General features: G+C 44.4%; 1 protein-coding gene across 1 annotated transcript in view; it reads left to right on the top strand.

Moving 5' to 3' along the window:
- Positions 1–22,276, top strand: part of LOC126089510 (GTP-binding protein Rhes-like) — a 463,392-nt gene that overhangs the window by 144,000 nt on the left and 297,116 nt on the right. The window lies entirely within an intron of this gene.

The raw sequence follows: 22,276 nt of genomic DNA, 5'->3' as shown, positions 1-22,276 counted from the left end.
GACTGAAGCGCCTAGAACCGCTCGGCCACCGCGGCCGGCTCGACACATGGTCTCGCTGACCAACTCCCATGGCATTCACCTCGTGCAGTGGTCATCAGTCACCTGCGACTCATTTATACCTTGACGAAGTTCCATGGAAGCCAACAGGTTTCATATTTTACACCAGGCACTCATCAAGCCCCATAGACTACATCTACCTCAGTTGCCATGCAGAAGTCTGACCCAGGACCTTTGCAGACCATTAAGTATACGTCTGCGACGTCACTCTCGCCCGACAGCGTGTGTGGCATAGTCGTGGTCTGCGTAAATCCAATGTCGCCCACCTCCCCCCAGACTGTTGCTATATGGTCGAAGATGCGAGGACACCTTCGTTGTGACACCTATTACTCTACCCTATCTTGGTGGCTCTCCTGTGCAAAGCTGACCGTATGTGAAACGTTGATGAGCGTTGGTAAAGAATTCAAGGCATGGCGAACTACTGCGATATCTTGCACTTTCATTATTCCATCCTTCGTCTCTGTGCAAAGATGCCTTTCTCGCCAGCCTGCCAGACGGTGATACAACGAAAGAAAGCGCAGATTTCCTTGATCATTTGCCATCACCTGGAAGGTACTGTAGTCCAATCGCTGACCTCTAATCATATTCCTCAAAGGCATCGTCGATATACCACCTCCTAGAGGAAAGACAATGACGACGCAGGGCTCTGATCGATGTCCTCACAGATACAGAAGGTCACCAGGATGTGACCCAACAAACCATCGCCCATTCTCTCCACAACCATTTCACCGTACTGTAATCAGCTGTACCACATTCCACGGAATTGATCACGGAGGTTGCATGAGTTACTACGAGCACTCCCGACTTACTACGAGCACTCCCCCAGTGGAGGTAGCGCATGAACTCCAGCAAGAAGTTACCACAGATGAAGTACTCGATGCTATCAAGGAGGGACCTGATAACAGATACCCAGGGCCTGATGGTATCCCCATCGAATTTTATAACGGTTTTAACTCTTTGTCGGCTTCCACATGGATGACTATCGCACAAGAGTTGATGTCCCCGATGACAGTGGTCCCTACGCCATTCTCGATACCACCTCACAAACTGCACGTTCTTTACCACTTACACGTTTGTTGCAGACGAAAACAGTTTACAAAGTATTACAACAGTGATGCCCGCCCAACCCCATCGAAATTAAGTATCCCAGTATGTGTGACAGCACATATGGTAAGCGGTCCACGAACGATTTCTCGAATACTCAGCGTGGTAGCGGCAAACTAGTTAACCGACCTCGACTGCATCGCATCCATCTAGTCGGTAGCCAGGATGAGTAACAGGTGCCAAATGTGCTTCAGCGCCCGAGGAGGTCGTATTTCTTACTCAGAGTCCGATGTCGACCTTTATCCCGCGAGTCTGTCCTATGAAAAACACGAAAGTTATTTATGTCTGTTATGATCCTTCCCCGGTGATGAAATCTATACCATTTTTCGTTATAAATATACTACTCCATCTCTGTTACATATCTTCTGTACCGAGCGAGGTGGCGCAGTGGTTAGCACACTGGACTCGCATTCGGGAGGACGACGGTTCAATCCCGTCTCCGGCCATCCTGATCTAGGTTTTCCGTGATTTTCCTAAATCGTTTCAGGCAAATGCTGGGATGGTTCCTTTGAAAGGGCACGGCCGATTTCCTTCCCAATCCTTCCCTCACCCGAGCTCGCGCTCCGTCTCTAATGACCTCGTTGTCGACGGGACGTTAAACACTAACCACCACCACCACCACCATATGTTCTGTGTTTCGTGTCGTCCATGATTGCATGTGATTACTCCCATCCAACAATGTGCCTGTTCCTTGTCAAGCAGTGTACATAAAATCCAAATTATTATAGTTACAGGTTGGACAAGAATACGAAATGAAGGATTATAGCGAGAAAGAAAGTGGGAGTTAACGCCCCCTTGGTGGGCGGAATAGCACCTAAGATATTATAGATGCAAGGTTTGGGAATAGCTACTGAATTAAGAAATGAACGACTTTCAAACGCCTTAAGGAAACAAGTGTCCATATACAACACTTCAACAGCCCTATTCAGATTCAGTTCCAGAATTTTTATCAGTGTAATATTCTTTGTTTATCAGCAGGAATATTCATTCCAAGAACCATAAATGTATTTTAACATGAAACAAAGTATATGTTAGTAAAAGTAGCGGGTATCAGTTTATGTAGCCGTCTATAGTCGTGCAAATTTCATTATGTTTGATAACAGGCCTAATTAATAGCAAATTAGGGCACGTTAACTATCTCATTGATTAAAATGTAAATGACCAGAAAAGTAAGACTCCCAGCAGAAATAATGATACCACAGCAAAACTGATAAAATTCTGGTCCCAAATGATAACTAATATGTGCAGTAGGAATGAGATAAATAAATAAATATATATTTGAGAAATTCGCAACGATAGATCACGTCTATTTAAGGGTGGAGGCCATATTGGCAAGGAACAGATGGCTTTGAGAGAATTGAGTGAGGAGGGACACACGTTTTTACCAGCGACGAATCAGTAGCGGAATCTAAGTAACTGGTATTATTCGAGCGATAGTTTCGTGGATTTCTAAAATTTTGCATATGAGTTCTGAAAAATTAGAAAAGTTTCAGTAGTTGTTCTTGAGCACTGTGAGTAGAAGTGTCTTGACTTCTAAAATTTTTAAGTCTGTTAGCTGGTGAACTTGAACTTCTAAGCAAAAGTGCTGGACAGTTAGTCACAGTAACTTCAGTATTAAAAAGTGTCGTGGTGTGCTGCGTAACTGCGAGGAATCCTATCTGTCTTTGCATTGATTTCACGAATTTAAAGGAATAACAAACACTTTTAATTTGAATGTTATCTGCCTGGTGTTTGAAACATTATCATTTAACGCCAATGACCACAGGCCTACCAACATTAAATAATTATTACGAAGTTAACATAAATAATTACAGTGTTGTATCACAAGTGAGTGGCCGTCCCCTTGACACCAACGAACATTTAAATCGGTAACGCACTTAAACCCTATGACTTGCCAGAATTTTGTAGTAGGAATTGGTGGCAAGCAATCGTATAATGATGTGATGATGATGATGATGATGATGATGATGAGGCTGTAGAACGACACAAAGGGGGAGGAAAATTCTGCTATGCTGCTTTAGATCATTTTCCTCTGAGCCCTCGAAGTAGTGAAAGCAAGCGCCCGTGGCTGCACAGCGCTCACGGCCCTCTTCCTTCGTCCTTTGGGATGCCCTCTTGGCACCGCCTACGGGAAGCAATTTCCGCGTCTTGTTGGTCGACTCTGTCCCGCTCAATAAGCCGCGATAACAGACCTCGTGGCCCGGCAGGCGTCGTGTAGGCCCTCCAGAAACAGCGTGGGCGGGTTTCATCGCAGCTGCCTGCAGCTGGAGCACCTGTTGCGTCCCGCGCCCCCGCCTCGGTCAACATCTGTGACTGAGCGCACCTGTTCCAGAAGTCGTTTCCGAAAACATGTGGGATTTGATAGCGCTTAAAATCATTTTAATTTTTATGGAAATTCTAATCTCCGTACACCAATCTCATTAACACGCAATTAAATGAAAATGCTATTGTGACGGCACGTCTCCATTTCACAGGAATGAGTTTCAGAGCAGAGAACGGTTGACAGAATCTAGAAGCTGCAATGTAGTCCTGTTAGTAAATTAATGCAACCATGTTGGAGTTACGTTATTCTTGTTTCTGGTTACGGTGCGTCGTCAGAAGCTTGAAACAAAATAAGAGTAAGTCGTAACCGTCAGAACACCTTTTTGATCTCTGAGCAGAACAGATCCTGATAATGTGAGACACTGAGGAAAATTCCTCTATAAATTGTTACAATCAAGGAAATGTCCAGATGATTTCTTCGAAGAGATCACTGCCCACTTTTTCCTTGTACTCGTCAAGCTGAATCTAATGACCTCGCTCTACAATATTACTCTGATATTTCCTTTCTTTTTAGCTGCGTCAGAAGACTGTTAATTATCCTAATGGCCCCTGCACGCGTTTAGAACTGTTAAATTATGCGCTAATTCTTTTGAATTTATACCCAATGAATTAAGCAACGCCATGACAGTAACACGTATTACTAAGAAATGATATACAGTGACAAGCACTATTTAGATTAACATACTAATTTTATCATCTTCCTTGGTAATTTACCTTGGTAATTTATCTTTACGGTGAAAACTGGAAATTGGTTCAAATTGCTCTGAACACTATGGGACTTAACATCTGAGGACATCAGTCCCCTAGAACTTAGAACTACTTAAACCTAACTAACCTAAGGACATCACACACATCCATGCCCGAGGCAGGATTCGAACCTGCGACCGTAGCGGTCGCGCGGTTCCAGAGTGAAGCGCCTAGAACCGCTCGGCCACTCCGGCCGGCAAAACTGGAAATTATACCTACTTCTCTCGCATCAGAAAACGGAACAGCGCTGGATAACAGAAGATCTACCTAACTCGTCTCACTAGTTACATACTGTATGACCGTATTTCTTCATACTGGATCCAGAAAATATCGTTCTTTCGAAACACAAATAGCTCTTTATTCTCATAAAGTAATGAATGCTATCGCCAGGGCATGTCAAATTGATTCCATGTTTTCGGATTTCCAGGAGGCTTTTGACGCTGTTCCTCAGAAGCGACTTCCAAATAAATTGCGTACCTAGGGACTGTGACTGGATTCGTGATTTACTATCAGAATTTCGTAATAATCGACGGAAAGTCATCAAGTAATTCAGAAGTAATATCTGAGGTTCTCCATGGAAGTGTTATAGGCCCTCTGTAGATCTTGATTCACATAAATTATTTAGAAGACAATCTGAACAGTCCTATTAGATTGTTTGCAGATGATACTACCACTTACCGTCATGTAATGTCAAGTCGTCAGATGATCAAAACGAATTGCAAAATGATATAGACAAGATATCTGTCTGGTGCAAAAAGTGACTCTAAATCATGAAAAGTGTGAAGTCATCCACATGAGCACTAAAAAGTCTTGGTTCAGATGGCTCTGAGCACTATGGGACTTAACATCTGAGGTCATCAGTCCCCCAGAACTTAGAACTACTTAAACCTAACTAACCTAAGGACATCACACACATCCATGCCCGAGGCAGGATTCGAACCTGCGACCGTAGCGGTCGTGCGGTTCCAGACTGTAGCGCCTAGAACCGACTAAAAAGTCTCCCCTAAATTTTTGTTACGCGATAAATCAAATAAATCTAAAGGCTGAAAACGCAACTAAATACTTGAGAGTACAATTACCAATATCTTAAATTGGATTAATCACATAGATAATATTCTGAGGAGATCAAATCAAAGTCAGCGTTTTATTGGCAGAACAGTTAGAGTATTTAACAGGTTTACTAAAGAGACCGCTTACGCTATGCTTTGTGTTATTGCTAAACTGTGAAGAGAGTGCCACGCACATGATACACGAATCGGGGTGGCACTCGTTAGAACAAAGGCGTTTTTCACTGCGGCAGGGCCCTATTATGAAATTTCAATCACAACTTTCTCCGCAGAGGGTGAAAATATTTAGTTGGCGTCCGACTATATAAGAGAAAGCAGGGCTCGCACGGAAAATTTTGTGTGTTGGTTTCTTCCTCTCGCTATTGGAGAGTGGAACTATAGAGAAGCAGCTTAAAGCTGGTTCGATGAACCCTCTCTCAGGTACTTAATTATGAATTGCAGATTAATCATGTAGACGTAAATGTAGATATAGGTTCAGAGTGGTAACGTTTTCATTAAAATCTGAAATGTAGGCTAATCATCTTTCACAATGCAAATGCAATAGAATTGACGGTTATCGAGGGAACAACTGCCATCATCAATGATCCTACAAGAATCATATAAATGCGATAAAGTATCAGAAATCCCTGGTCATTTCGCTTTTAACCATTTAGTCCTTGAATGTGCTTCAACTGTATACGACCAGCCAGGAAAATAAAATAAATCCGTGTCTGCTTTTCCATTGCGTGAGCTGCCTGAGCCTACATTTTAACACTGTTTTCAATTATCTTGACCTCGTATCCACCATGGGAAAAATAATTTTTTTCTGTTGTTGTTTGCAGCGTGCGAGGTTTATCATAGCAAATAACAGTCGTTTTGAGTACTCATTTCTGACTAAAATAAGTACAGCCACAATTAAAATTAATGGTGACATGTTACATAAAATATACTATTAAATGCAACACTAAAGACTATATTTCATACGGGACCATATCTGAATTCAGCTGAATGATACCGTTTGTATCTACCATTCGTTAAACTAGTTCAAACCATTGGTGTGTATTTTATTTGAGGACTATATACTAACAGAAACGACTTTGATCCTTCTACGTTTGTGCGCAGTACATCGTACAGTGTTTCAATCAGTTCAGTTACTGCGTGCTTGAGTTCTGCCCACAAACAACACGGTTTATCAAGGAGACAGAATGTACCCAATGAGTGAAAATAAGGGAAGCTTTTTCGATTTAGGAGGCTGAACCGCTTAAGAATGTTCCAGACGATAATGCAAAACGGCAGTGATGTTATTTTGATGTATTGGCCCTTAATGTTATTGTTTGATGAAGTTATTTTGCATGTGCATAACACATACTGTGTTATGTGCAACAGAAAACGACATGCTGCTGAAAGGTACTTGAATATTTAAAGTGTTTATTTCGCGGAGGTATGCGCTTCATTTGTAGTTTGTCCTGTGCGTAAGCTATAGCAATGCATCATTAAAAAGTTATGAAAAGTAGATTTGTCTTTTCGTATTTCACTCTACTGTTGCCCTCCACTAATAATTAAATGGAATTATTTGTATATGTATCATATGAGCAAGCAAAACACAAATGTTAAAACACTGATACCCGCAGGTGTCATAAAAATTTGAAGAGGAAATCCTAAGAAAGGGGAAAAAGTTTCGTTGTTCGGATTGAGAAAATTAACTCACATAGGCAGATCCACGAAGAAATATCTGCACACACGGCAGTAACAAATAAGGATTCGTCTATTCTAGGTTGCAGAAATAGCACATCGTTTATGTATTTAAAACAATATTTTATGGCAGCTTTATGAATGACAGGTAGCCAGATCTTTACAGACTCTACAGAAACCGAGATAATGTTTAAACACTGTCAGGTGAATTGAAATTTTAAACTGTATTACCACCAGCATTTCCTGAATGAGTTACTTTTCGTTCACCGCTGATATCGCCTCGAAAAACCCTCATTTTCCGTTAAGTAAATCTAAGTGCTGACGCACCAATGATTTTCTTAGCTTCATTAGTAAATACGTCCACTATGTAAGCCTGTAGTCAATATTAGGATCCGACTTGTTTTTGTGTTGCACAGGGTGATATCGTTTCCTTGTTTTGTTTATTCGTTCTCAGTTTCACTCTTGTTCCTCTCAGTTGTTGGCCAGATTGAGATTATGCTTATTCAGAAAGGACCCCAAATTCTGAAAATATTTCGTATATTTCTTGCACATACTTTCTGTGTAAGTTTAGGCGTGAGAAAAATAATGTTCAGAACGAAAATTTATGAAAAAGCCATAGACAGAGATTTAGTATAATTTCCACTTTGTAGCTTTACTGCTTTAGCACTTACACAAATTAAAGTTCAAGTACTACTTACTAGTGAACCAATTTGCGATTTCACGCTGGTATCGAAGGACTAAGATGGACACCTCATGAAGAAGCAGGAACCAATAACTTCAATAGATTATGATGAGCATGACATTAAATCCTACCTGTAGTTTCCTTACACATGAAATTTTATTTCTTCCATGAACATCAAATAACGACATATTTCGGAAGGGGTTACGATAGCAAAACACGAGAAAATCGTATATTCATTAGAATTTGACAAATAATTTATATGCGCCGACAGAATTCGAAAGGTTTCTATAGTTGTCCCTCGTTCCACCTATTTACAACACTTTTTTTTTCTATCACTACTAAATCTCACTGTCATAATGTTGTTGTGTCACCGTAATCCATTATTTACGAAGAAAGACTTCCGTCCTTAAAATTTACACTTTGAAATTTTAACTCATGTCGTGGAACAATACCTGCCAACGGAAGTACACCATGAGATAGGCCTGACAGTGTTGGTTCACATGGCACAGACTGAGATAGTACAATGATTAAGACACTGAACACCTTTTCAGGAGGATCAGAGCTCAAAACCGTAATAGACAATCCAGATCTATGTTAATAGGATAAAAGATCCACTACAGTTTTCAATAGTTCCTACTCACTGCACGACCAGTTTCGGCACCTAAAGCCTCCTCTTCTTAGGTGCCAGCAAATAATTATCGAAAGATAAATGTGTAGTGGTCGGGCCAACCAGTCAAAGGGGGTCACATCCACGTCAAATGACTGGGAACGGAGAACCATCAGCTGTGACGCCCGTGTAGACAGCACGACATGGAAGTGATTAGCGCAGCTGACCGGGGAGCCAGACGACCGCGGCGGCGGAAGCTGTGGAGGAGCGTGATCGGTAACATCAGGTTTCTCTATCCGGTGCTAAATACACGGACCTAGTAGATAGTGTCGGAAGTACCATGCTGCTTTTCGCGGATGATGCTGTAGTATACAGAGAAGTTGCAGCATTAGAAAATTGTAGCGAAATGCAGGAAGATCTGCAGCGGAGAGACACTCGGTGCAGGGAGTGGCAACTCACCCTTAACATAGACAAATGTAATGTATTGCGAATACATAGAAAGAATGATCCTTTATTGTATGATTATATGATAGCGTAACAAACACTGGTAGCAGTTACTTCTGTAAAATATCTGGGAGTATGCGTGCGGAACGATTTGAATTGGAATGATCAAATAAAATTAATTGTTGGTAAAGCGGGTACCAGGCGGAGATTCATTGGGAGAGCCCTTAGAAAACGTAGTCCATCAACAAAGGAGGTGGCTTACAAAACACTCGTTCGACCTATACTTGAGTAGTGCTCGTCAGTGTGGTATCCGTACCAGATCGGGTTGACGGAGGAGATAGAGAAGATCCAAAGAAGAGCGGCGCGTTTCGTCACAGGGTTATTTGGTAACCGTGATAGCGTTACGGAGATGTTTTGCAAACTCAAGCGGCAGACTCTGCAAGAGAGGCGCTCTGCATCGCGGTATAGTTTGCTCGCCAGGTTTCAAGAGGGTGCGTTTCTGGATGAGGTATCGAATATATTGCTTCCCCCTACTTATACCTCCCGAGGAGACCACGAATGTAAAATTAGAGAGATTCGAGCGCACACGGAGGCTTTCAGAGAGTCGTTCTTCCCGCGAACCATACGCGACTGGAACAGAAAAGGGAGGTAATGACAGTGGCACGTAAAGTGCCCACCGCCACACACCGTTTGGTGGCTTGCGGAGTATAAATGTAGAAGTAGATGTAGATGAGCCAAAACATTACGACTACCTGCTTAATAGCTTGTTTGTCCGTCTTTGGAACGAAATATATCACTGATTCTGCGTATAATCAAGGGTTGGTACTACACTACTGGCCATTAAAATTGCTACACCACGAAGATTACGTGCTACAGACTCGAAATTCAACCAACAGGAAGAATATGCTATGATATGCAAATGATTAACTTTTCAGAGCATTCGCACAAGGTTGGCGCCGGTGGTGACACCTACAACGTGCTGACATGAGGAAAGTTTCCAACCGATTTCTCATACACAAACAGTAGTTGACTGGTGTTGCCTGTTGAAACGTTGTTGTGATGCCTCGTGTTAGGAGGAGACATGCGTACCATCACGTTTCGGACCTTGACAATCGTCGGAGTGTAGCCTATCGCGAGTGCGGTTCATCGTATCGCGACATTGCTGCTCGCGTTGGTCGAAATCAAATGACTGTTAGCAGAATATGGAGTCGGTGGGTTCAGGAGGGTAATACGGAACGCCATGCTGGATCCCAACGGCCTCGTATCACTAGCACTCGAGATGACAGGCATCTTATCCGCATGGCTGTAAAGGATCGTGCAGCCACGTCTCGATCCCTGAGTCAACAGATGGGGACGTTTGCAAGACAATAACCATAACAGTTCGACGACGCTTGCAGCAGCATGGACTATCAGCTCGGAGACCATGCCTGCGGTTACCCTTGAGACTGCATCACAGACAGGAGCGCCTGCGATGGTGTACTCTACGACGAACCTGGGTGCACGAATGGCAAAACGTCATTATTTCGGATGTATCCAGGTTCTGTTTACAGCATCATGATGGTCGCATCCGTGTTTGGCGACATCGCGGTCAACGCACATTGGAAGCGTGTATTCGTCATCGCCATAGTGGCGTATCACCCGGCGTGAGGGTATGGGGTGTCATTGGTTACACGTCTCTGTCACCTCTTGTCCGCATTAACGGCACTTTGAACAGTGGACTTACATTTCAGATGTGTTACCACCCGTGGCACTACCCTTCATTCGATCCCTGCGAAACCCTACATTTCAGCACGATAATGCGCGACCGCATGTTGCAGGTCCTGTACGGGCCTTTCTGGATACAGAAATTGTTCGACTGCTGCCCTGGCCAGCACATTCTCCAGATCTCTCTCCAATTGAAAACGTCTGGTCAATGGTGGCCGCGCAACTGGCTCGTCACGATACGCCAGTCACTACTCTTGATGTACTGTGGTATCGTGTTGAAGCTGCATGGGCAGCTGTACCTGTACACGTCATCCATGCTCTGTTTGACTCAATGCCCAGGCGTATGAAGGCCGTTATTACAGCCAGAGGTAGTTGTTCTGGGTAGTGTTTTTTCAGGATCTATGCCCCCAAATTGCGTGAAAATGTAATCACATGTCAATTCTAGTACAATATCTTTGTCCAATGAATACCCGTTTATTATCTGCATTTTTTCTTGGTGTAGCAATTTTAATGGCCAGTAGTGTATAATAGCGATAAGTATTTATTTACAGTTCGTACAAAATAGATACCTGTTTCAAAGTATTACTGACCTTCAAAGCAGTCACTAACATTGTGTATAACCCGTTGCCAGCGATGTGGAAGTCGTAGGATACTCTTGACAGTGCCAGTTGTGTTAACAGTTCGAGCGGCGCGGTCCACAGCCCGACGAATTTGTAGCAGTTCTGAAGCGAATGCCGTGAAGTGTTTCCTTCAGTTTAGAAATCGAGTTGAACTCACGAGCGCTTAAGTCAGGTGAGTGCAGTAGGTGGTATAGCACTTAGCAGCCCCATCAGTCAAACAAATCAATAACTGCTTGCACGGTATGTGCTTGAGCACTGTGCTGGAAAATGATGGTCAGGTCCTGCAGAAAGTGTCGTCACTTCTGTCCCTATGCTGTTTGTTTTTGGAACACAACCTACGACAAGCTTATAGACAGAAGTGATGACACTTTCTGCAGGACCCGACCATCATTTTACAGGACAATGCTCAAGTACGTACAGTGCAAGCTGTTACTGATTTGTATGACTGATGGGGCTGCTAAGTGCTATACCAACTACTGCACTCCCCTGACTTAAGCTCTCGAGAGTTCAACACGATTTCTGAACCTGAAGGAAACACTTCGTGGCATTCGCTTCAGAACTGCTACAAATTCGTCGAGCAATGGACCGCGTCGCTCGAAGTGTCAACATAAATGGCACTGCTAAGAGTATCCCACCATTTCCACATCGCTGGTAACGGTTTATACACAATGCTGGTGACTACTTTGAAGGTCAGTACAACTTTGAAACACGTATCTACTTTGTACGAGCTGTAAATGAATTGTTTCCACTATTAAAGTTCCAAACCTCGTAAAATAACGGGCCCCTGATTTGCATACTCGGTGGTGGCGCCCGATAGCGACGGATATGGGTTGCATAGGTCTTACGTCAGGATAATTTGGTCACTGAAACATCAACATGAGTTCACAATAATGCTTCTGAAACCACTGTAGCGCCGTTATGGGTACGAGACACGGAAAATTATACTCCTGAAAGATGACAATGCCTTCGGTGAGGACATCAACAATGAAGGGATGAAGGTGGTTCGCAGCTGTCAGCATGTCTTTGGTTGCTGTCTCAGGTTCCACTGCAAGCGCAGGAGAATGTCTCCCGTAGCATGATACTGCTCTCACCAGGCTACGTCCGAGGCGCGATGCGCGTTTCGATCCGCCGTTCACCTCGATGGCGGCGTCTGTGGCGAGGACCAGCGACCTAATGTAGCGAAAATGTGATTCACTCGAAGAGCCGACACGTTTCCATTGATAGACAGTCGACTCCCCACGGTCCCGTGCCCACTGCAATCGGAATTGATAGTGTCGTTCGATTAACTTGGGAACACACAGGGACGGTCTACTGCAGAGCTCCGTGTTCAACAATGTACGACCAGCTGTGTGCTCCGAAACATTTCTGCGTTCACCAGCATCGCAATTTTTAGGCAGAAATGCCCCAGATCACCATTTATCCTACTTTTACAGAGCAGATATGTATCCAAACGCCTCGTCCTGTGAAGAGTTGTGGACGTCCAACCATTTAGCGCCTAGCGTTAGTTTCCGTAGACGCTCACGACACTAGCGCCCGAAGATTCGACCACCTTCTCCGATTTCCACTTACTCGTCCACAGGCACTCCATAAAAATAGCCTGCCCTTTGTCAAAAGCGGTTATCACAATGGATTTTCCTATTTGCAGCCCATATATTTGCTTGGGTGGTCCCCTGTCCGTGACTGCTTCGATTACACATTTTTGTTACCGCTTCACGTGGCCGCAACTCCACCAAGCAGTATCCAACGTTGCGGTTGACAAGGGGCATAATATTTTGGCTTGTCAGTGTACAACATCACTACCACACTTTGAACTGGCACAGTATTACGCCTTTGTAGTGTGGCAAATACACATCCACGTCGAACCAGGAGTCCACAGAATTGCACTGTGTCTGGCACACCATCTAGCATCGGAGTTCCCTTAGCGCAACCGCAGCAGTCGTTTCCCTCCTTAGTACGAAAATAGGTGTCTGATGACTCCCTTATGAGAAATCGTGGAATTCCCACAACCACCACATCCAGGCTATTGACAAAAAATGATTCAAATGACTCTGAGCACTATGGGACTTAACAGCTATGGTCATCAGTCCCCTAGAACTGAGAAGTACTTAAACCTAAATAACGTAAGGACAACACACAGTCATCACGAGGCAGAGAAAATCCCTTACCCCGCCGGGAATCGAACCCGGGACCCCGTGCTCGTGAAGCGAGAACGCTACCGCGAGACCACGAGCTGCGGACGCTATTGACACAAACGTCATCTTAGCGCCAATAGCATCGTCTTAGTGCAGACACAATGACACGCTAATCAGCAAGTAGTGAAAGAAGGAGCAAAACGAATTGTAAAATAACCAGTCGTAAAGAGCAAACATTATCATCTAAGCAAAATGAAAGGAAAAACTGTTACGTTGCAGACTTCTGTTCATTCCGGGAGTAATGAAGAAGACTCTCAAAGAATTTCAGCCGGCCGCTGTAGCTGAGCGGTTCTAGGCGCTTTAGTCTGGAGCAGCGCGACCGCTACGGTCGCAGGTTCGAATCCTGTCTCGGGCATGGATGTGTAATGTCCTTAGGTTAGTTAGGTTTAAGTAGGTCTAAGTTCTGGGGGATTGATGACCTCAGATGTTAAGTCCCATAGTGCTCAGAGCCATTGAACTAAAGAATTTCAGTGCTTAGTTGTGTCGAGTAGTCATCCCAAATTGTGAAAGATCGCCGAATCGCGATAAAGTCAGCGTTAAGGGTTGTTTGGATGGTTATCCGAGGGAGGGGCCCCAAATGGCGAGGTCATTGGTCCCATCGGATTAGCGAAGGACAGTGAAGGAAGTTGGCCGTGCCCTTTCAAAGGAATCGTCCCGGCATATGCCTGAAGCGATTTAGGGAAATCACGAGAAACCCAAACCAGGACGCAGGCTTCAACCGTCGTCCTCCTAAGTGCGAGTCCAGTGGTCTAACAACTGCGCCATCTTGCTCGGTGTGTTAAGAGTTCGTTCGGCAGTTGCTGTTCTCTTTGTTTCAATTTCGGGACCAATGGCTACGCACATCGAGCACTCTTTCTCTGCTACAGCTGCTCCCATTCTTTTCGTTTTTCAATTTGTAAACGCTCTGTTCAATTCAGACATCAGCTGCGGTGAATCGTACATACTAGTCACCGTGTCTCAGGGCATGATCCTGCTGCTGCTGCTGCTGCTAACACTGTGACCGAGATGAAAATATTGTTCTTGTGCACCACAAGCCAGGTGGTTCTTTTTGTGGTTCCTATGTAAACCTCGTTGTACTAGTAGGTACTAGCTGGTTGCCTACGGAGAGGACACGTAGCCTTCAAACAGCCTCCACAGCCTTGAATATGTCTCCCAATGTAAGAGACGAAGAGGTAGATACATAAATATGCCTTAGATCACAATTAATATCCTAGAAACAAGCTGAAACTAAGTAAATTAATAATAATAATAATAATAATAATAATAATGTAATCAGTACTACTACATAAAGACAAGGAATCATTTAAAGGTTTTCCAAAAATTTCGAAAAGTTCGTGACCCATTTACTGCAAATTTCTACGCTATGTCCTCATAAATATTAGGAGGAACACAGGCTATGTACCTTTTTTTTAACAATGTAACAATGTTCGAGTTTTCTTGTAAAAGTGACATCAAGAAACAAAATGCAGTGCTGGGCTACGGAGCAGGGTTTTAAACCATTAGAAAAATTATTTCTCCCAAATATAGTCTTTCTCCTTATATATAATTTAAACAAAAATTGTATCCACGACAAAAGTGCTGTTTTGTTATATTCCTTGGAGTTGATTTCAACAGAAAACAGGAAAGTTTTATTTATAGCTTATCGGCTTACGATTAGAATACTACTAGGGAATCTGAACCATCCGAAATTTTGTAACCCTACCCGCTCGCAAACGAAAACTGCGCGAAACACTATCATTGAAGCTACTGTCCTCATCAAGCAGTTGGAGAGGTTCTCTCAAACCTAGTACACAAACGATCGCAACCAATTAACCCATTCATTTTAAATGACTTCGATTTCCAATCAAGGTTTCGTTTGCAATAAGAATAAAGAATATTTAAGGTACATGGTGGGATGATGGCGGGAGGGGGGGGGGGGGCGGTTGACGTGGTTTAGTGAGATAGAGAGGAGGGGAAAGGAGTAAAAGGACAATGAGAGGGGTGAATCAGGACAGGGAAGAGAAGGAAGGAGGAATTGGACAGACAGAGATGGCAGGAGGTGATCGGCAGAGTGAGATCGTCAAAGAGAGGGGCGAGGAAGAGAGAACGACATGGCGACATATATCCGACTCTCACACATATTTCGCAGATGCGAAACATTTCCCGGTTCGCTAGTTATAGCAATATTTACATACAGAAGAATCTTTTCTGATTGTAAGCGCGAAAGCATCACAGAAATGCTCATTCAGCTACAGTGGCAGATGTTAGAAGAGAGGAATGCATCACTGTAGGTTTTGCTACTAAATCTCCGAGATCGTACATTTCTAGGACGACCAGCATATTACATCCTCCTACGTATACGGCACGAAAAGATCACGAAGGTACAATTAGAGACATTCGAATTCAAGAATAACGAACAATCGTTCGTCCCAAGCGCCATTCGCACCTTGAACAGGAAAGGAGGGAAGTGACGTTGATACACTCCGTCAGTCTTTAGGTGGCATGCGATGTGCAGATGTAGATGCAGTAATCGTAGATAGCGTACCATTGTGCGCTGCTGCTCATCAAATTAATCAGAAAGAAGGACAATAAATGCAGGATGACACACGGGAGACGGACGGTTTTGAACTGCGTAGTACTGAGGGTGTGGTGGTGGTAGGTGGTCGTGGTGGGGATAGTTCTGATCCACACAAGACGCCATTTCATTTACTCGCTCACTGCAACGTCGAGTGTTTGTCTATGATAAGTTCGAGAAAAGTGGTGAGTCCGTTATTGCTACACAGCGATTGTTTCGTGCGTGTTTTAACGTCGGTCGACATTCAGCTGTTCCAAGCCATAACACAATCCTCAGATGGGTGAAAAACTTCAGATCAACTGGAAACATACTGGATAAGAAGCATCCTGGCCCAAGACGCAGAGCAACAACAGAATCGGTCAGACGAATTTTGCATAAAGAATTAAAATTCTATCCCTACAAAATGCTCATTGTCCAACAACTTAAGGAAACAGATTTTGCTGTATGAGAAGACTTCGCTTACTGAATGCAAATGCTTTTGGGATCGAATGAAAATGAAATTTTATTGATGAGCGATGAATCTCATTTTCATTTAAACGGGACCGTGAATAAGCAAAACCTATGTTACTGGGCTCCAGTGCATCCACACCTAATCCACCAGCGTCCTCTACACTCGGAAAAAGTAACAGTCTGGTGTGCTCTTGGCTCTGTTGGCATTATTGGACCTTATTTTTTTAAGAGAACGGGGCCACAGTTACTGTTAATTCGGTTCGTTACATTCGTATGCTTGAAACATTCTTGAAACCAGAACTAAGAAGACGACGAATCCCTTTAAAACGCGTTTGGTTCCAGCAGGATGGGGCAAGATCGCAGACCGCAAACGCTTCAATGACAGTTCTTAGAGGCATGTTTCCTGGCCGGATTATCTCGCGTTTTGGCAATGTTTCTTGGCCTCCTAGGTCACCCGACTTGTCAGTATGTGACTTTTCTCCTTGGGGGTACCTTAAGAACTGTGTCTATAACCACAAACCACGAAATTTGGACGAGTTGAAGAATGTAATCATTCAAGTAATTGCTACCATCCCTGCAGAGATTTTAGTCCGTGTGATGGACATCACCTTGACGACATTATGTTTCACAAATAACTTTGTTAACTAAAATGGCAAATAATGAGCTATTTTGTGTAAATAAACATGTATTAATTTGAAAGTTGGCAGAGTATTATTTCATTAAAAACCGTCCGTCTCCCGTGTGTCACCCTGTAATTCTTTAATCGTGATACGGCACTTGAGTAGCAACGGCCACGATAGGTAGCGTTAATTTCAAGAGTTCCGCTCTTTCTTACTATTCTAGTTTGTAAGTACGACGGGGAAATGGCGGCGTTGGCTGAACTGAACGGCACTAGTCACGGCAGCGTTATGGGCCGACCGAGGCAGCCATAAAAGTTCTTTTCAGGGCGTTTGACCTTTGGCCAGCAGCGGGGAAAGCGGATGGGCGCCAGCCTGTTACGCAAACAGAAAGGGTATTCGCGACCCCCGCGGCGCCCCGACCGTGCACGCGACCAACATGTGTGTCCATCCCGTCTCATCCATTAGGGATGTGGTGGCGCCCGACGCTCTGCGGATTACGGCTCGTGGGTGTCCTGCCTGGTGGACACGTGTACACAAATGCTACGACATCAGTTATTACTAACGCAGCAGTTGTAACTAAAAGCCTGATGGAGTTCACACGAAAATCGTAGAAATAAATTCATACCAGCTATCTAATAGGGAAGACATTTAGTTTCATTACAAAATATACAACCTCTGACAGTAAAGTCCGGTCAATTAACGTAGGTGAACTATGAACTACATTCACCTTACTCTTCTTCGAAATAATCACCTCCAATAACTGTGCACCGATGAGCTCTGCGGTACATGTCCTGGAAACTTTGCACGAAGTCTTGCTTTGGGATGGTCACGTTTCGTTGGATGTCAGCAATATCATGAAATCACTTTCCTTTCAAAGCGAGTTTGAGTCGAGGGAATAGGAAGAAGTCTGGAGGATTGAGATCCAGCGGGTATGGTGGATGTTCAAGCTGCACCACCCCCTTTTTTTGGTCCGCAACTGTTTGACGATATTGGCTGTGTGTGGGCGAACGTTGTCATGAACAAAAGACCAGGAACCTTGCTGTGCGTACTGTGATCGTACACTGCGTATACGTTGCATGAGACGGGTCAAAATTTCGACGTGCCGTGCAGCGTTCGACGTCGTTCCCTCATGTAGAAATTCCTTGTGGATAATGCCGTGGATATTGAAAAATGTGATGAGCAGCGTTTTGATCGATTTTTCCGCTCTGACCATTTTCCAATTAGGTGATGTCGCAGAACGCCATTCCATGCGTTGCCGTTCAGTTTCAGGATTGCACCAGAGACACCAGGTTTGATCCTCAGTGACAATACGGTTCAAGAAATTGGGTGTCGCATCCACCGTTTCGACAAAATCCTGTGAAGCCTCTAAACATGCCTGCTTCTAATCGTCAGTCAAGCGATGTGGCACAGGACGACAACACGTTTTCCTCTTCCCTAACTCCTGGACAACGATTCTTCGCACGGATTTGCAATTCATCTGCAGTTAATCGACAGTCGTTCGTGATTAATGTACACACTTTCTCAATGTTTTCGTCACTTATGGCGTTCGCCGGAAGTCCTCTACGCCAGTTGTCAGAAACACTTTCGCGGTCTCCTCGAAAACGGCCGAACAACTCGTACACACACTTCATGGACACGTATCAGCATTTCATGCGTTTCTTTTGATGCCATACAAAGCTTAAAACAAAACTTCAAATTGATTATTTACTCATCCATTGTCCTGTTCTCAGTTCAGAACCAAAGCACTAAACGAGCACTTCGGCCAGCCTTTGTGGCCGTGCGTTTCTAGGCGCTTCAGTCCGGAACCGCGCTGCTGCTACGGTCGCAGGTTCGAATCAAGCCTCGAGCATGGATGTGTGTGATGTCCTTATGTTAGTTAGGCTTACGTAGTTCTAAGACTAGGGGACTGATGACCTCAGATGCTACGTCCCATAGTGCTCAGAGCCATTTGAACCATTTTTGAGCACTTCGTCCAACAGGACTAACACGGAACACACACGATGTTCAACTGAACTCTGATGGGGGCAGGTTGTCAACACCGGCCGCTACGCCATTGTTGCCAAATCGACTGTTCTGACTTCATTCAGCAAACTTTAATGTCAGAGGTCGTATTTCATCACATATTCCATGGACTTACTTCCTTTCTTCTTTTTTTTTTTTTCGTTCTAAAGTCAGTGTTTTCTTCGTACAACGTATTTCACCTCACACTAAACCCAACTTATTCTATGGTCCCTTCAATAAATTATTGCTTCCCGTCACATATGTTACTCATTTTGGGTTTTATCCTCCTCAGTCCTCATGTAGCATTATCATACATCCAATTCTTATTCTTTTCTAGCTTAGTCAATTAACGAAAGTTTGCTGTGTCTGACTGTATCGTGTACTTTGCACCATGTGCTTTCTGCCCATCAACTGTTCTCGTTCCTACAAGGTCCCTGTAGGTTTCAGCATCTGATTGAATAAAGCTGTTTATCGAACTGCTGCCATGGCTTCTAGAACTAATGGTAATTTCTACTTACATTTAGTACTATTGGACTACAATGTATTTAGAATATGTTTTAATATGGTAATATACCCTATACCGTCGAATAAGTGGTTGTTTATTTCATCGTAACGATCCGGTAACTTTATTCAATTCTTTTTTTCGTTATAGCACTGGGTGCACATTCGGCAACGGCCCTTAGTTCTACATTCGCGATAGAGAATACATGATGAAGGAGAGAGTAATGATGATGATGATGTTTGGTTTGTGGGATACTCAACTGCGCGGTCATCAGAGCCTGTGCAAAGCAAGACAGAGAGTCCAGCTATGACAATTTTTGCAAGGATGAGGTTTCCTAAAACAAGCACGAACTATGGTGTCGTCGCGGAGAGGCTCCAAGTGCGTGTGGCTGAATGGGTGACGCCAGCCGTCGTATATTGCGACAGCAGAAGGTGCTTACAGTCTTGAGCCACTGAAGATGGGGTTCAGTGGGCGCGCACCATTGGGTCCGCCAGGTCCCGCGCGACGGCTATCAGCGTCTGACGGAGGCTTGCAGTTCAGTTACCATCTTCACGACGCCCATTGGGTGGTATCGCAATGTGATACCACGGTGATTTCTGATGTCATTGGGTCCTTATGGGAAAACGTACGGATCGTCTGCTGCCAGTCTACATGATGTGCTGCAAAACATGTATGCCAGCACCAGTATTGCAAACTGTCGTCAGACCTTCAACAGGTGCCGACTATCGTTCGACCTCCAGGTTCTGCAGTGAGTCGTGGATGCCAACACTTTTTCGCCTGCTCGTCGTTTCAATGTGCTTCAACTACTTTCCTACACACGTGCTCTCGACTATAGCATGCAAAATGCCGACCAGCTATGCAGTTTCTGAGGTGACTGCCCCAGTAACTGGGCCATGACAATGTCCCTTGTCGCTTATATCAGTAGATTTCCCCATTTGGGCCCATACCACTGCTACAGTATACGATGGAATGGATCTCCCCTTGAGTGACGGTGGATTTCAAACACGAAAGCTATACATCGAGTCTCTTTATTAGTTGTCTTCATTTTTAGTTGTTCTGTCGTTTGGTTGTCATTAGGTTTCCTCATAAATGTCACATTTCCTCAGTTGCACAGCAGGTGTTAGACTGACTCGTTAATCGACTCTGCTCCGCTTATATATTTCCGTTATCCCTTTATGAAACGCCGCCAGGTGGCATCAGTCTCGTGGTGGGAAGTGGTCAAAAAGTTCCGGCTTGTCAATGGATGGCTTTTGTTGGTGTCACGGAAACATCGAAGTATGATCCATTTCACTCCTTATGTTCTACAGCATATGTCTAGTCACCAATGTGAGAGGATTAGAAACGCTAATTTTGATTTCTGGAGTTACTTTTGGGCAACAGAGCATTCCAAAAAAACGATCCAAATGGCCCTGAGCACTATGGGACTTAACATCTGAGGTCATTAGTCCCTTAGAACATAGAACTACTAAAACCTACCTAACATAAGGACATCACACACATCCATGCCCGAGGAAGGAATCGAACCTGCGACCGTAGCGGTCGCGCGGTTCCACACTAAAACGCCTAGAACCGCTCGGCCACTTCGGCCGGCACAGAGCATTGCACAAGGTGGCCATTGGGAGTCCACAGGATCAAAAATGGATGTGTGGCTGTATCTTTGCTAGATTCGCAAGTACTGTTTTTCTTAGTGGTCGTGCTAGCCGAGGTAGTCTTCGGTTGGAGGAAGTGTGGATAGTGTCTCTGCTCATAGGTAGTGGGTGAGTGCGGGGTTTAAACTTGGGGCCTCTTTTTCTGGTGCGTTTCCTTCACTCCAAGCCTGATTGTTAACTTCAAGAAGTGTTTTAGGAAGTAAGCGAGCCCGAGTGCATTCTCATTGGCACACGGCACCGACAGCTAGGAAATCTTAATTCTTGAGCAGCCACAGAGGAGAATTATTTTGGTGAGAATCTTATTCTAAACATTGCCATTTCGTATCTCACCAGAGATCGGCACTGAATTTTAACTTATGGAGAATATTTTGCATATGTGATCATTAGTGTCGTTTATTCTGAGGGATAAAATTGCTGCACCCGGAAGAAGTTTGGCTCGTGAATTCGAAATTGCAGCCATGGCCAGGAGTAGAGGCCAATTCGGGCGATTTGGTTGGTTGGTTTGAGGGAAGAGACCAAACAGCGAGGTCATCGGTCTCATCGATTTAGGGAAGGACGGGGAAGGAAGTCGGCCGTGCCCTTTCAGAGGAACCATCCCGGCATTTGCCTGGAGCGATTTAGGAAAATCACGGAAAACCTAAATCAAGATGGCCGGACGCGGGATTGAACCGTCGTCCTCCCGAATGCGAGTCCAGTGGGCTAAACACTGCGCCACCTCGCTCGATCGGGTGATTTACTAGTCAAGTAAGCCACTGGGGAGTATTGTTTACAATATGACCAAACATTCGAGCCAGACGAGGTTTGCTACACAGGTCATGGCCGAGTGTGCACAGGACCGCAAAAGTCGCATCACAGAGTGGACGACAGTGAAGTAAATCTAACACAGAACACTTGCATGCTACCGAGAAACCCGCTGGAAATTTCACCGTGCTTAGCAACTCGTGCTTAGCAACTCGTGCTCGGGGAACAAGCTAGGGAAAACTTACAGGAGAAGTAATGAAGCCAACATACCCTCCCCCGCCCCCTCCCCCAGTAGGACTACACGAGAGAGTAGCTGTAAGGGTACGCATAATTGAGCTTAGGGGCTCAAGCCACTGAGTCGAGCCGCCTTTCTATCGGCATCCTCAACCGGAAAGAATGAAAACGTTTGAAGTTTCAGAGAAACCATAGCTATCACTGGGTTGCCAGTTCATTGATTAACTCATCAAGTTCCGGTACGAGACGCGCCATACCTGTGGCGTAGCGGCTGTGGAATTTGGGGAGATTTCACTGATGCAGGGACT

The sequence above is a fragment of the Schistocerca cancellata genome, chromosome 1, assembly GCF_023864275.1.
Source record: "Schistocerca cancellata isolate TAMUIC-IGC-003103 chromosome 1, iqSchCanc2.1, whole genome shotgun sequence".
NCBI classification, from domain to species: Eukaryota; Metazoa; Arthropoda; class Insecta; order Orthoptera; family Acrididae; genus Schistocerca; species Schistocerca cancellata.
Note: the sequence above shows the minus strand (reverse complement) of the source record. Positions and strands in the feature narration are given on the sequence as shown.